The 16,273-nt window shown below is 38.6% G+C and overlaps 1 protein-coding gene across 1 annotated transcript in view; it reads left to right on the top strand.

Annotated features, from left to right (window-relative positions):
- Window positions 1–16,273, top strand: part of LOC145489641 (eukaryotic translation initiation factor 3 subunit D-like) — a 333,976-nt gene that overhangs the window by 267,652 nt on the left and 50,051 nt on the right. The window lies entirely within an intron of this gene.

Below are 16,273 nucleotides of genomic sequence, written 5' to 3'. Positions count from 1 at the left end.
GTAACGATTTTATATATACGATACGTTAGTTATATATGTATGTATATATATGTATGTATATATATGTATGTATATATATATGTATATATATATATATACTTCTTGAACTTGAACAGAATAAATTTATAGAGCGCTCGACTCTGAGAGGAGCAGTATAGATAATAAACAATGGTAGCAAGACTTCAATTCATCGTTTTATTGCGACAACGCTGTTTCGTATGGTCAAAGGATGACCACACTCATCAGGCAATATCAACGAATGACCGTTAAATTTCACAAACTGGCGCTACAGGAATCACACAACATCCTTTCGACACCAAAACAAGAGAAACGAAACTGAGCTATCTAAACATATTTGGACACTCAAAGACAACAACAAACCTTTTACCATCAAGTGGAGAATCATTAAGCAGTGCAGACCTTATAGCAACATTACTAACAAATGTAATTTATGTCTTTTTGAAAAATTCGTGATCATCTGTAAGAAGAGTTTGTGTACTTTGAACAAGCGAAACGAACTAGCAAGTGCGTGCCCCCACAGAAACAGATACCTACTCAAGAACTTTGTGAGCAAGTAACGCAATCTTTTAGCAACACGAGATTTCAGATTTTAAATCCCATGGCAACCGCTTCATTTTTTTTATTTTTTTATTCTTATTTTACTTTTTATTATTATTATTATTTTTTTTTTTTTTTATTGCCAGTTTTTCAATGTTATATAGCATCTGTTTTTCCATATCATAGCAACTGTTTTTATATCTCATAGCAACCTAAAGTTAGCTTTTAATTGCCAGTTTGTGAAATTTAACGGTCATTCGTTGATATTGCCTGATGAGTGTGGTCATCCTTTGACCATACGAAACAGCGTTGTCGCAATAAAACGATGAATTGAAGTCTTGCTACCATTGTTTATTATATATATATATATATATATATATATATATATATATATATATATATATATAAAATCGTTACCAGAACTCTCAGGCCAACAAAGGTGTCACAGCGTCAGGAGGATCAGTAAAGATTCCCAGTCCAAACCTCGAAGCATAAACGAACGTAGAAAGTTAAAAAATTGTCAGGACGGACAACTTCTGACGTAAAAAAGATTAAAAAATTTAATAAAAAACGTTTCGGTCAGAGACCTTCTTCAGTTATTACAACTTTTGAATAAACACGAGCTTTAAATAAGACTAAGGTGCTAGTGATTACGTAATTACAAGTGACAATTAATAAAAGTACAAAATCACGTGAAAGTGCAAAAAGTGGTGTTAATTAACAAAACACAAAAAACAAAATCAACAAAGCGGAAAAATATTGAATAAGTCAAAAACAAACTATTATGAAAATAATCGCCAGAGTCTGAGAGATAAAAGCTAAAAACTAAAAGTCCAAACTGGCTAAAACAAATAAAATAACCGAAGAGGCAACGCGGCAAGCATTGGAAAAAGTAAAACCCTCCCCTACATATAACTGAAAACATCAACTGTAACAAAATCCCAAAACGAGGCCTTTGGAACCTGAAAGGGCAAATTAGCAACAAAATCCCTGGAGGGGTCCTTAAATAATATTAATCATAATAAGATCCCTTGACAGGGCCTTTGAGTCTAAACAACACCTAAAAGGCTGACAAAATCCAAGAAAAGGGCCTTTGAACGATCAATCAATAACGTACAATATAGGAGAGGATTTAATTAACTATAACAAATTCTATTTTTCGAATGAAATTCCTTTCTTTTATTTAAGCCATGGGGTGCCAAAGAGAACAGCGGAGCACTCCAATAAGCCTCTTTTATATATATATATAATCCGTCTAGACGGATTATACGTCACTAGTGTGAAAACGGACAATCTCTGATTACTACTAGTGACTAGTAGTAATCAGAGATTGTGAGAGTGCGAGTCAGATATGCATAGTGTCAAAGTCCATGCTAGTGAAGAGGTCACGATTTGTTGATACGTTGCGTGACGCTGCCAGTTTCTGTAGACTCTCAAGTTTCATAGAATATCTAAATTACATACATTATTCTAAGCTAACATTTGCAATCGCGTGCACGTTTCGCGTGGTCGTTTATCGTAAACAAACTCCGTGCGACTAATTCGAGTAATTCCCCTGATGAATAAAGTAGTCTTATGGATCTTGCCTTCAGAGCACTTTTCCACCGATTCCAAACAATAAAATTTCGGCTGGATAAAGACTGAGCTATCTGTCGCGACTGGAATTAATCAACAAAAGCAATCAAAATGTAGCTGTTCCACGGTTATCATCCCAAAGCTGAGTCGTGTCAATAAACAAGGACAATTCCCTCAGATTTCGATAAATGCTGCCGTCGAAGCGTTAAAAATTCGCCAAATCTAACGCTGAGAGCACGTAATAGCGAAGCGTAGGGCGACTGAATGGAAAGAAGTCAAAGAAAGATCCATCGGAAAGACGAGCTCACATGGCCTGCTCACATACTCACATGTTCGCCACATGTCTTATCACATGTCTTAGCATTAAACGGTACCAGTTTACTGGCCGTGACATGCCCCTGCAAAAATCAAGCGGGGTGGCCATATGCATTTTGGTGTCCTTACAGGAATGTGGTTTTTTCGGCCTATAACCGTGCACAGGGAAACCAACTCTGAAGCGTTCCACTTCGTCGAACGCAATAATAATAATAATAATAATGATGATGATGATGATGATGATGATGATAATGATAATAATAATAAAATCTTTATTGATCCTAATAAAAAACCGATCAGCTTAACACTAAGGGAGCAGCTGGTATAAACCGGTGATCAACAACATCAAATATATTCATCTAAAAATACATCCACGCAATAATGTCAGGAAAATATTAAAAATCAGAAAAAACTAACGAGCAGAGCTGAGTTCCCTTAACGCTTTGGGAATATCATTTCAGTCCTTCGTAGCAGCATACTTAAATGAAGACTGCCCCATTGCTGAAGACATAGCTTCCCCTAAATCTAATAAGGTAGTATCATTTAAAGATCTTTTATGTGACTCAGATCACTTAACTAAATACTTCTTTAACTGGTCTGGACAATTTTTGTTATTAACAATTTTATGAACTAATTGAAGCCTTACGGACGTTCCCGCTAATTGTTTCTGCGCATCCTTACTGCGCACGGAAATTCACTTGCCACGTCATGCATGAGTGCGCGCGCTAAGTAATAAAATGAACAATGATAGGGCAGATGGCCATTGCTATAGCTTTGCCTGGATTTAACGATCTTGGACGTTCGGTGACCCCTATTTTTCTTTTGGTGGATCATTTTCTCTACCGATTTTCTACGTTTAGCGAAAAAATGAAGAAAATCTATCGACTAGAAGTTTCAATTTTTTTGCAAAATGCACCATCGAATTCCGTTTTTTTAGCTCTTCGTTTATCTGTGCGACGGTCTCAAATGCCTCTTGAAGGGTTAAGTTTTGTGAAAACGCTGGTAAAATTTGGAATTATTTACGCTACAGACCCACTTCAACAAAATATGACTAAGATCGTCTGCCTCCGTTGTCTCGCCTTCGATATTTTTATCTATAAACCCCTGTAGACCATGCTGAATTACGTTCGCTAATTTTTCAAAATCAGGGTAGTTTTCCACGCGCTTTATCTCTGAAACGAAGTCGGTTACCCCCAATTTTTTTTTGCATTTTTAACACAAGTAACTCATCATCTGACTGCAGTAAGAATTTTAAAAAAATCTATCGACTGGAAAATTTTCGCGCGAACGTCCTTAAGAAACGACATCGACTTCTTCATGATAAAAGACCTAGCTTACTGTGCATGTCCTGAGTACAGGATTTACGATGAGCTGACAAAATAATACGCATGCATTGCTTGATTCTGGAGACGTTCTAAATTTTACAAAGCAATCGAACGTACCTGGTATTCCAGTGGTCCTGTCAGTTTGACGGGCAGCAGGCACGTTATTATTATCTTATTATACAAGTTGTAACTTTTATATTAAATTGTTAATGCCTGATGTATTTACCGTGTTTTTTAAATGAAGATGATGATGATGGACTTCTGATAGTGTAATTTCACATACCGTAAATCCTCGAATTAGCACCCCACCGCCACCCACCCACCTCTCGAATAAGCATCCAATAAGCGCACCCCCCCTTCGAATAAGCGCCCCCCTTACCTTCGCCCATTTTTTAGACGAGTACTGAGCCAACAAAAGATGCATAGTTTTCGTCGTGTGGTATTAGATTTGTACATTGTTTCAGTTTGAGAACACGTTAAGTGAACACGTTGAACACGTTAAGTACTAACGGTGCCGCGATTTAAACTTAAGGATCAGCTTTTTATGTCGATAAACAGCTTATGTTGTTGTTTACGCGCAGCTGATGTTTCAAAAAAATGATCGTGTCAGGCCACGATTTGGAAAAAATTAAATAAGCACCTCCCTCGAATAAGCGCCCCCAATCTTCTCCTAAATTTGAAATAAGCGCCCCAGGCGCTAATTCGAGGATTTACGGTATGTATCTTTTGGTTGCAATAACCCTGACGAAAGTGGTCTGTTGCTCACAGGACGCTGGGCTAGGCACTACAGTCCGTCATCTAGTGCAGCAGTCGTACCCTGTCCAGTAGTCAGCTTCTCTATTTAACAAGTGACAAGGGAATAGGGGAAACTTTAAATTTTTCTCGATTTTTGGCGACATTTGTTCTTAATATCTGTAAACGAAGAAGTTGAGAAGTATGCAGTCTTTGCTAATTCCAGCAAAAACTCTAACAATTTTTTTATGTGTAACTAGGATGATACTTCCTGGAGGTCATGTAAAGCTAAATCATTCTGGATATACACAGGTTGGAAAGAAGTTACTTCAGCTCGCCATTAAGGTTTGTTCATTGCTTTTTTCCGTTATGGTTAACCGCTAGTTTTTAGATTTTGCATGTAGGCCATCTCAATAATTAGATGTTTTGTTTCCCGTCGCTCAAGTGGCCTTCTTTTTGAAAAAGTAAATTTAAAAACCTAGATAATAAATTTCCGATTCACTGCCCGCTCGCCTTTCTTATGTTGGGACAAGAGAAAAAAAATCCGGATAACCGAGGTCCGGATAATCTAGGTTCGACTGTACTAAAAATTCAGTCTGATATTTGCATCATCCTCATAAACGCCTTTAAAATTTGGAAATGACAAGCTCTAATTACAAAATGTCCATGCTCTACATCATTTTCAAAAGTAGCAAATATGATTTATGTTTCACACTTTTGGAATTATTTATTGTTAGTAGTAAAAAGGAGAGATTTGGTCCGTAGCCAATCCGCTTAACCAATCAGGGAGCTGCATTCAGGTCACATGTCTAATTTGCAATAGCGTGACGTGAATATGACGTGACTGTAGGTTAATGAGCACAAAATTATACATGCGTGCAGATCAAACCAGAAAAGTCACGCAATAGGTCACGCAAGACAGAATTTCGATGCCATCGAAATTATTGATATTGCATGGTGACGCGAAATCTTATTGCTTTACTGTAAGTTGTGTTCTTGAAAGTATCTCTGAATATCTTTAGTAGTTTCACGGTGATTTCCTTCGCTTCGACATGCTCCGAATAAATTATAATAGCCAAACTCTCTTATGCCAACAAAACAAAGGTTTCTCGTCGTTGTCATTTCTATTAAAATTAGGTTCCAGTCTTTCTCCGCAGCATTTAAATTGAATTGTATTCTATCCAACCGTCACTTCTGAGGATGTGTCTTAAAGCATACGAAACGTCAAGTCATCACTCAAAGTTTTTTACAACAGACGTTGTTTTGTCATATTTATAACCGCAATGTGTATGTTATTTCTGTTAAAGTTGAAATGGCCTAAGAATAACAGTTTCTTCAAAAAGCGTTTCAAATAGGAAGCATGTCAGGTGAGGTTTTCCCTCGACAGAAAGAAAGATAGAACAGTACTTTGGCAGCTATAGTAAACCATATGAAGCTCTTTCGCTATCTCCTCGTTGACAATACCCTATCTTTTCCTTTACTGCTACTACCAATGTTATCTTTTACATAGCTGACGATTATGCGATAGAGTCTACCGGCTAAGGCGCAGCTGTCATCCCATCCAGTTGTCAACTATCCCCCCGCTTCAGTGACCTTGATCGGGATAGACTTGATCAAACCGTCGAGACAAGCCTTTCACGACGCAGTTAATTGCTCTTGTTTTCGAACTCCATCGTGCAAAAGTCGTAAAGATTTACATCCCATATTCCCTCCCATTGAACTTTGAACAGTAGAAGGACGTGAACCATGCCTATGAAACCTTTCTCCGGTACTTTAAATTAGCTGTGAGGATTTGCCATCTATATTTAACTGTATGAAGGGTCACAGTAGAGCGCGATTTGATAAAAGCAGGCAAAACAGTTCGGTTAAAAAATTCTTCTTCCGTTTCTGAACAAACGTTTCAAGACTTACAGTTCGATTTCCGGCTTTCTCTCTAGATGGTTGCTCAGAAACTTTGTCGGAAAACCTAAAGGGTTATCTTGTGAACGCAGAGCGCGCCCTTTTTGTGTCCTTGTCCGTTTTCTTCCATTTTATGTTGTTCCGTCGATCTGTCACTAAGCTCTTTCAACCAACAAGCTCTATTTGACAGACGTTGGCGTTGTCATGCGATAAGCCACGAAATCCAGGAAGAGACAAGCAGCAGACCAAGAAAAGCAGCAGCAGTAGCAGTAGCGGTTAAGAACATTAAGTTCATTGCGTCTCGTTCCGACCCAGACAGGTAGCAGCAGTGGAAGCAGCTAATTATATTAATCTCATTGCAGATTTAGAACAGAACTCTGGTTGTTGATAACCAAATAGACATTGACAACACTGATACTGCTATTTCTAATTTTACAATAAGTGTCTAATTTCTCGCGCGCTGATTGCCCCATTTTTATCATCAATAAGAGTACAGACGGATAAAACTTTTATTTATGCAAGCTTTCAAGTTCAATTTTCAGCTGTCAAACTGTCAACTTTTTAACCAATGAGATTTATGGACTTTTTTAAGTTGCCAATCAAAAGTGAGAAAAGCTATCGACAATGTTCGCGTCATTTTGTTTATGGCGTCTTTTCCCCTCATTTACTCCCGGCATTTGACTATTTTGGGATCTTGTTATTGTTTACTTCGGAACCACGAGCCGCAGGCGAGTGGTTCCACAGCCACTTTGACAATGTTATGACGCAATTTATCATCAATAACAGGGTAGACGTATAAAAAACTGACTTCAATTTGTTAATTATATAGTAAGTCAGATTATTCTCTCATTTTGATTGGTTCTCACCCATGATCTATAAGAGGACAGACGCATAGATGACGTCAATATAAGAAACATTTTATTCCCTTTATTAAAATGGCGGAAATCTTAGGGAATTTAGATAATATGTTACGTGACTGGGCGAAGGATAAGGTAGAAAGCGTCTTGTCGAGGCTACGAACAGTACGAGAAGCAGGAAGAAGAAAGAAAAAGCCGTTTCTTTTTTATAAACTAAGTCGAAAAAATACCCGAGCTGTCTCAGTCGGCAGTCGAGCGAGACTAAACGAACCACAAAGTTGGTCTTGAAATTTGCCTCGAATTCAACAAACCCAATTAGCAAAATGTTTATGGGATTAGTTTAAAAAATTCAACTTTTCTCTGTCACAAAAAAATCAGTTGTTTACTCAAGAAATATCACGGCACCACTTCCTAAAATAAGCATACAACCTTGCTTTCCGACGAGAATGTTGCAGTTCGTTTCAGGGCACAGCAGCCAGCAAGATATAGCTCACTACAGCTCGCGGCCGTCTGTATCGCAGCCTGAAAGTGTCCCCAACTACACAAATAGAAAGCTACCGTCACTAACGTTCCTTTCATTCAAAGCTCGAATCGAATGGTCTCCATCGGGTCCATGTTGATCGCAACGGCAATTTTTCCGAGCGTCCTTTTAAACTCCTGCAATATTCAAGAGAAGCATCCAGGTTTCTCCGGTTCACAAGCGTGCTGATGGCAAAAAACTGACTTACCTTTGCGAGCATTTTGTATAAGATTTGTTGATTTCGCAGCTCGATTCGTTTTTCGCTGTAAGTTTTCTTTTCCAAGTCAAGCAACGTTTGATTCAAGTATGACAGTGACGTGATTTCCCTGAACCAATCACAATTCTTTGCTACGCATAGCAACGAACCAATGAATTTGCTCCATTTCGTATAGACAATAGATTACGTCAAATTGCTATTTTCGTGAATGTCAAAGTGGACATAGGCCCGGCTTTCCAGTTATGTTGAAAGATTTTGAAATTAAAAAAGCTTTCCTGTATAGTTTATTTCTTTATTATGTAAAGCAAATTGATTCCATCTTTGCGTATGCCTGTTCAGTAATAGATCACAGAAGACGTCAAAATGTGGTAAGAACATCAGTGACACTCGGCTATCGCCTCGTGTGCCACTTTTTTGTTCTTACCACATTTTGATGTCATCTGTAATGTATTACTAAACAGACGCACGGCAACATGGAATATATTTATAAATCACATATTACAGTGAAGTTGAAGTCAAATAAGACCTGTGATTAGTTTTTTTGGAAATCAGAGCTCAAACTTTAAGAGCATTCACAAAAAAAATTGAGTTAAGTTTCAATTGAACTGAAAAATGTTGCCGCTTTCAAGAATTTAACTGTCAGAACTAATTTAGCAACAAAACGATCGCCACAGAAATTGGTGAATCGTTTAATGTCGAAGTGGACTCACCAGAGGGTCAAGATAACTTGCTGTTGGCTCACGTTGTTGGAGTAGACCCCGATATCCTCGCGTACCTTATTAGCAATCCGCCGTTCCTTCCACCATTGCAGCCTGCATCATTACCTGAGCCCGCAAGTAGGGCTAGGGATGCACAGAAAGCTGTGCAGTACGTGTTTCCGCTCTCAAACTTGCCACAAGTCGAACTTTGCTTAATCCTTCGCTTATTCAATTATTGGAAAATACTTTTAGAAAGTCTAGTCCATGATTTCCTTTGTTTAAACTTGACAAACTATTAGTGAAATTCACAGTCGCAAATAAGAAATCTCTTGAAGTCGCCGTTCACTTTAAAAGTATCTAAAATCCGCTACAATATTTTTCTCATCAATGCATTGACTAAATTAGTCACACTGCCTAGCATGCGAGTTGATCAACGTCTCATAACAAAGAAAGCTTATTGGAGTGCCCAACTATTCACAGGAATTCCACTCAATAAATAGAGTACATTTAAGCTCCTTATATCTTATAGTATGACAAACTTAGCATTATACAAGAAATACAAGGAGTAAAGTTATTCGACGTTTCGATGTATCCAACATCATTATCAAAAATAAACATAGGCACGTTTTTGTAATAAGCATTAAATAATGCCAAAATGGGGCATTTTCAATGGCTCAATGCTCCTTAATGAGCATGGGCACCCCCCTTTTTTATTTCAAAATTGAAGTTATCATATGACAAATATTCAGTGGACAAAGTTTGAACAAAAATCTATTGTCACTTTTGTTTCAGAGGAATTACCTTAATTGTGCAATCTGTTTTCACAACATACCTTCCCATTTTCTAACCGATAATTTGGTTGGTTCTTCAATAAAATCTCCAGTGTGATTGGTTTTCGATCGCCCTGAAAACATTCCCCTTCCTCTCAAACAATGTTGATTTTCCTATTTCTAAGATTACGCAGATCACAGCACCTACACAACATTGAATTAGGGGGCCGGGGGTATCAGAGAGTCATCACTAGATGCACATGAGATATAAAGGACTTGTATCTCGTGACATTCTCTCCACACTCCCTACCCAGACAAGAACATTGCATTGCAAGTTGAAACACATTGTTGCGCGTATTACCACGTTTGTGACCAACTTGTCTCGCAGCAAAATACAGTGTTGCAAGTCTGACGAATTCTACAGGTATAAATGTATAAATGTGTAAGGGTATAAAGGTATGTACAGTTATAAATGTGTAAATAAAGATGGCCCCTTCTTTGATATAATTTAACGTTTCGACGAAGTTCCACTTCAACTTCTGGCCGTCATTTTCTTCTTAATTTTCCGTGCCAGTATTTTGCTGCGAGACAAGTTGGTCACAAACGTAGTAATACGCACAACAATGTGTTTCAACTTGCAATGCCACAATGATGCGCGACAAGTTGAGGAAAAATATTGCTCGTGTTACCGGACCTTAGGGGTGCCAAGATGAAAAATTAGGCGCATTTCGTCACGGTGTCCCCTGCATTGTTTCACGCAGCGTACCTCCATGTCGTCTAGTCCGTGTCCAGGCTTGTTGAAATGTTCCGCAACAGGGAAATCGGTCGAGTTTCTCGTAATTGCTCGAAGGTGTTCACCAGTGTGTTCTCTGAGCATGCGCCCGGTTTCCCCAATGAATAGGGCCGGGCAGCCCTACCACGACACAACATCACCACAAGGGAGCATTTCACCTATAAATCCAGCAATGTGGTCTACCACATTTCATGTCGTCGCTATCCTATCCGCTATCCGTTAGAGTCGCGCGTACAACTGTTTATTTATTCAATAACGTGTCCCATTCAAAACTCAACTTAGCAGTGAGGAAGGGCTAGGCCCGAAACGTCTGCTACAAACATCGTTTTCAATTTGGCACTGAGTTATCACTATTTACAACTTTTGAGATAAGATAGCCTATAAATATGACCCTAAGTGGAGCATTTCAACACCAGTTTTGGTCACACCCATGCCATAAGTTCAGTTAGTAGAGAACCACATGTAATACGCATCAGCATGCTCGCCTCCCTCCCCTTCCATTGAGATCCTTAAACAGGCTAATTTTGCATCCAAGATGATTTGAGAATTCAAAATGTCCCATGCCCCAGAGGTTGCGCAAGGAGCCATGTTACGTTTCCAATTGGCTGGCCTTCAAGTCTGATTTAATTAATTTGCGGTTCAACTTGCCGCCATGGAGTCTTTCTATACTAAAATTCAAAACCTTAAGAAAAACTCTGACAAATATGACAAATATGATTGTTTTGAAATTCCCTTTATTGGAATACTTAAAATATTTGCGACAAATTTTATATCAAAATTCCCCGAGAAACACAAATAACAAGAAGAATTACTGATTCATCAGTTCTATGCTCAGGATTCATCCCTGAAAAATAAGTGTCAAGTTATTGTTTGTAGGCTTACCTTAAAATAAAATGATCTCGTTACATTTGCTAGCAATAAAAACAAGTTTTAAAACTCAGTGGTCTTATTCATAACTAGCTGTTGTCATTAGACTTAAAAAAGTTCGAAACCTCTGTACCGCTCTGAGACTTCGCAGAGTTTAAGATTAGACAGTGTAGAAAATAAAAAAATTATAAACGAAGTGGTAGCAAATACGCTTACATTGTGACCGCCCGCAAAAAGCATTAAGCTTTAACTTCAACTGCAGGATTTCGCACAATTCAACTTTGAACATCGGAGAAACGGCGGATAATACACACAAATTATTTATATACGCCTTTCCTCCAGAAAAATATTGGATCATAGTTCCAGTTCCCTGGATCATAATCCAGCGTAAAACAAAGCGGAACGACTCACGCTAACGTTTTCTGTTGGTATTTCCACAGCACTCACAGTAGGAATCCTCTTTCGAAAACACCTTTTCTCCAAAACAACATATATAAGTTCATATTTTCAATTCCCGTCATCATAATATTACGGGAAACACCATCAAATGATGATGGTTTCTCCTCGAGATTGCCGAAGCAGTGTTTAGCTGATGTCGCAAGAATCGGCACATACTTGCTGACTGCAACTGTTGCAAGCAGTAATTGGACTAGTTGCTCATACAAGCTTCAATCTAATTGGTCTGAGATACATACATCTGTCCAACCAGAAGCCAACATACACCTGTCATGCCGACTATAATGTGTTTCCTTTTTACAAAAAAACAAAACTCAAAAATCGTTGAATGTCAAAGTTGTTAAGAGTCCCTGTCCACAAATATGGGAAATCGGCAAGGGTCGAAAATTCAGTTTCGCTCATATTCTTATGGTAGATAGGCTAGGACATGACAAAGACAACTGGATAGTTTTTCTTGGCAAAGTATCCTTTTATTTCAAAGAAATATGCAAATTAACAAATTCAGTTGATTTTGTCATTTGACGCACCATTTTGTTAAACAAGTTTGCGAGCCTCGCATGCAAAACCACATCATTCTTCCGTCTTTGGAACACTCAATATTTTTTTGCAATGTTTAAATGTGTACTAGGTTGATTTTAGGGAATGTTGCGTTGTCTTTTGGGTCCAAAATAATTAAATTTCGAAGACATGTATTTCATTCACTTAAAAGTACTTAGTAAAAATAATTGATTTTCACCGTGTGCGAAATCTTCAAATGGATTAAGCTTCTGGTGGCTGAATCGCAGAAGGATGGTCTACAGATTCCTGTAAAAATTTCTCTTGGCAAATGATTGTGAGCGACGCGAGAGCTTTTCAAAGTACGTTAAAAATGCAAATATTTGACCATCCGTTGTCAAATTTCAATTGAAGGGTTAGACATATATTTTAGCATGCGCCACACGACTTGACTTATATTAAGCTGAAATAGATCAGAGCCGATAATTTCGAAATGTTCTAACCTTATTCTCTGTAAAAGGCAGGTCCAAAGATTTGACGTGTTTCTCTCACCATTGGTCGCACATAAAGCAAACGTTTGCCTTTATTTACACAACGTCCGATGTACATCGCCAACTGTCAACTTATTTAATGGTCGAATACCATGAATCTATGAGCCTCTTTCGACTCATATGATCACCACTGCATCTAAGTCAAAAACAGCTAAGTCATTTGTAGGTAGTTGCTTGCTTTGCACTAAACCAAAATATTACGTTTGATCAGGAGCCATAATCGGGGACGGAGACCGTAAGTCTCGGGATTCGCGCGCACCTATGATATGGGACAATTTTTCTATTTTTAGAACAAATTGCGCCATCCTGACGTCATATATCCGCGCGGATTCACGCACGTGTCGGGGGCTCTCGCGTGGATTTTGTCACGTTGTGTGATCAAATGGTGAGAGTTGAGAGATTCTTTTGCGTATTTTTCACAGCGATGGCAGGGAATAAGGCAGGGAATACGAACCAGAGCGCTTATATGTAGTTTTATGTTCTGAGCTAACGGAAAAGGTGGGTTTTTCAGGGTCGAAAACAAGACTTCAATCTCGCGCTGGGAATGAATACTAAGATCTGCTCACGCTAGTTGTAAGCTTACGCGTATGTTTTTGCGTTTGTTCTGACTTAAGAATATAGCAAGAAAACTCTACACTCTGGTATCGAGTTAATTTGTGAGTTTCTCAGACAATGGTTCATCATAACCAAAACCTGTTTTGACGGTTTCTTATTGTTTCTGCTTGTTTGGTGAGTTTGCCAAAGGTTTTGAAAGGAAAGTCTGACGCGTGCAATTAGCTCATTTGCATAGTGCAGCTCGTGCACTTTCAAGTCCGAGTCGGTGTTTGAATTGTCAACAAATCTTGACAAAGATTTCTTTCGTTATCTTTTGTGCTGAGATGCTGTAACAAATTTCACGAACGCAAAAAAGGCTACTAACATCATGTGTGTTTCTTCAACATAAGCATAGTGAAGTTTTACACTGCGAAAATGAAAATAGACAAGGAGTTTTGATAGCTCGATCAACAAACTCGAAATCGTTATTCCAAGTTGATTAAAGAAAGCGTCATCGTAACTTTGCTGATGATTTCTGCTTTATTCACATATTTCCAGCTTAGCTTTTAATATGTTCTCAAACATTTATCAATCTTAAACATATTTAAAAACTATAGAGTTATTGTTTGAGTTCGATGTACGCTTTCACACGAAAGAGCGGCGGAAGTACAATTTGTCATGTTTACTGACTGTACTGAAAACACGCATCGGCGGGAATATCGGCGGGCGCTCTCATTCATTGACAACAGAGAATTTACTGGATTTTTACACGAATAAAACTGAGCAGTATCTACGGACGTAAAGTTATTGGGCCTTGGATGAAACATCAAGCGTTGCTTAAAATTCAAGCGAAACTCAAACTAGCAATTATTTTGTTTTACTTTTCGGTCACGATAGACTGACAAATTCCTCGCAAGTGTGTGGCAAGAGGAGCTAGGAAACTATGAAGCCCTGAAGCTCTGCTATATCTAAATATATCCTGCTAGTTTTTTACTGTGTAATGGAAAAGCTGTTAATCTTCAACATATGTGAAATTTAAAGTGGAGTTATGTACAGCTCATGTAAAAGAAGCATCCGTCGGAACACAACTTGGTCAGCGATATATATGAGCTTACAGCGGAACATACCTAAATTCGACACTGTCTTACTTCACTCAAACTGGAGCAGCTTACGACGAAAATACTTAAGCAAAATTCCAACAGACGTGAACGCGTTGAGTTGTGGGCCAAAAACATGAAAATTTTAGGGAATTTCGGACGCCATTTCCTCCGCGCGACATCCGCAAAAATCCTCGCAGCATGTACGCGCGTGTGCCGCAGGCGATGGCGCAATTTGTTCTAAAAATAGAATTATTGTCCCATATCATGGGGACAACCCTAATACTAGAAATGGCGCGCGCTTACGGTCTCCGTCCCCGATTATGGCTCCTGGTTTGATCATCGTTTGATCCATTGCTGCTTGAATCCTTGCTTGCAGCGGTTCCTTGTTTGTTCGTCACGCAATGCTGTCATCCCATTTTAGGGCGTAGGGTTTGGATAATTTCTATCCTAATACGTAAGGCTCCGTAAGGCTTGGAACCACAGGGAGCACACAATCTTGTTGAGTAGGAAGAGATTGAATTAAGAAATGAAAAGAATGAATAGTTTACCATTGCCCCCGTTGCCATCTTTTACCAAACTCGTTCCTAGAGTCTTCGTTCCCCTTGACCAGCGGTCGGAAAACGAGAGCTCTGGGAGCAACCATTTTCTGCCCATCCGGTTCCACTGCGCAGTCTGCATCTATGTCGCACGCCTGAAATCGTTGCTCCCAGAGCTCTCGTTTTCCGACCGCTGGTCAAGGGGACTCTGGGAACGAGATTGATCTTTTACTCGACCACCGGTACCTACATGCCCTGCGTAATACTGTAACACTAAACTCGTACCTAGGTCTTTTCGCGCGGTACAATTATTTTTGGTTTACATATAATACAGTGGGCTACCCTTGGGAAAATGAGAGGTGGCCGCTTAATAGAGTTTGGTTTATCTTGAATCGGGTTATAAATTTCTTAGTGAACATGGAGTCAATTCAAGACAATCATGATAGACGTGCGTTTGAATTATCACTCGTCACCTTCAATTTCAGACTATATCTGCCATCGCCCTTTCCAAAACAAAGTTTTTAAATTTTAAGTGGCCGCTTAATAGGGGTAAAGACAATAGAGAAACCCTTATCGGTACGACCAAATGTGGCCGCGCCCGCTTAATAGAGGTAACTGGTCGATAGGAGTTTTATTTACAGTATTTTACTGACAATACTTTTAGACTGTATTGACAAAGGAGGCAAGTGAGCCACTCCAGACATTTTGAACGCAATCCAAAAATTCGCCCGGTCTCTAAATTTCCCAGCTACCAGCCAAAACGAACTCGTAAGATTTTTTTTCAACTTGGCCGAACTTGTTTTCGACAGTCGGAGAATTTTAGCTTCTTTTGCGAAGTATTTTCTCAAATCGCTTTTCGCAACGTGATCGTACCGTTACCTAATCCCAAACGTGTCATCCAACGCGCCCTCGCACTTCCCTCCCTCTCCCACACATGCTTTTTTAATTTTTGACACGACAATTCTTTCCAAACCCCTCGCCGGTTCGTAGTTTTTCTTACGTGTCCGATGTCGCCCGATCTCGATATACCTGATACGACACCATCTAAAACATTCGTTATCTTTATTTTGTACATTGATAAGGCCTTTCATAGGATGTCTTATTTCTTTTGGAAGTTGAAAATATGATTTACCTTTAAGAGGTTTGTATTTAATGATATTCAAATAATGATCATTAATTTTATCAACCATCCATCCTGATCCTTCACTCAACCATGCCTCAATTTTTTTACGAATCTCTTCTTTAGCCATTTTTAGTTGTTGATTTAAACCAGTAATATTTATGATGGTCTGAGCTTTACTATTGAAATAAGCTGTTTTTCTTTTCACATGGTGTTTTCCACCAAAATTATCAATATCGATTTCAACATGTTATCATTTTTTTCATTATCAGGAGCTTCTTTGATAAAAGTTACTCTTTAAGATTCATAAAATTTGATTTTTTTATTGTTTTCCAAGTGGGATTTATTAAAATAA

This window comes from Orbicella franksi, chromosome 6 (assembly GCF_964199315.1).
Source record: "Orbicella franksi chromosome 6, jaOrbFran1.1, whole genome shotgun sequence".
Lineage (NCBI taxonomy): Eukaryota > Metazoa > Cnidaria > Anthozoa > Scleractinia > Merulinidae > Orbicella > Orbicella franksi.
Note: the sequence above shows the minus strand (reverse complement) of the source record. Positions and strands in the feature narration are given on the sequence as shown.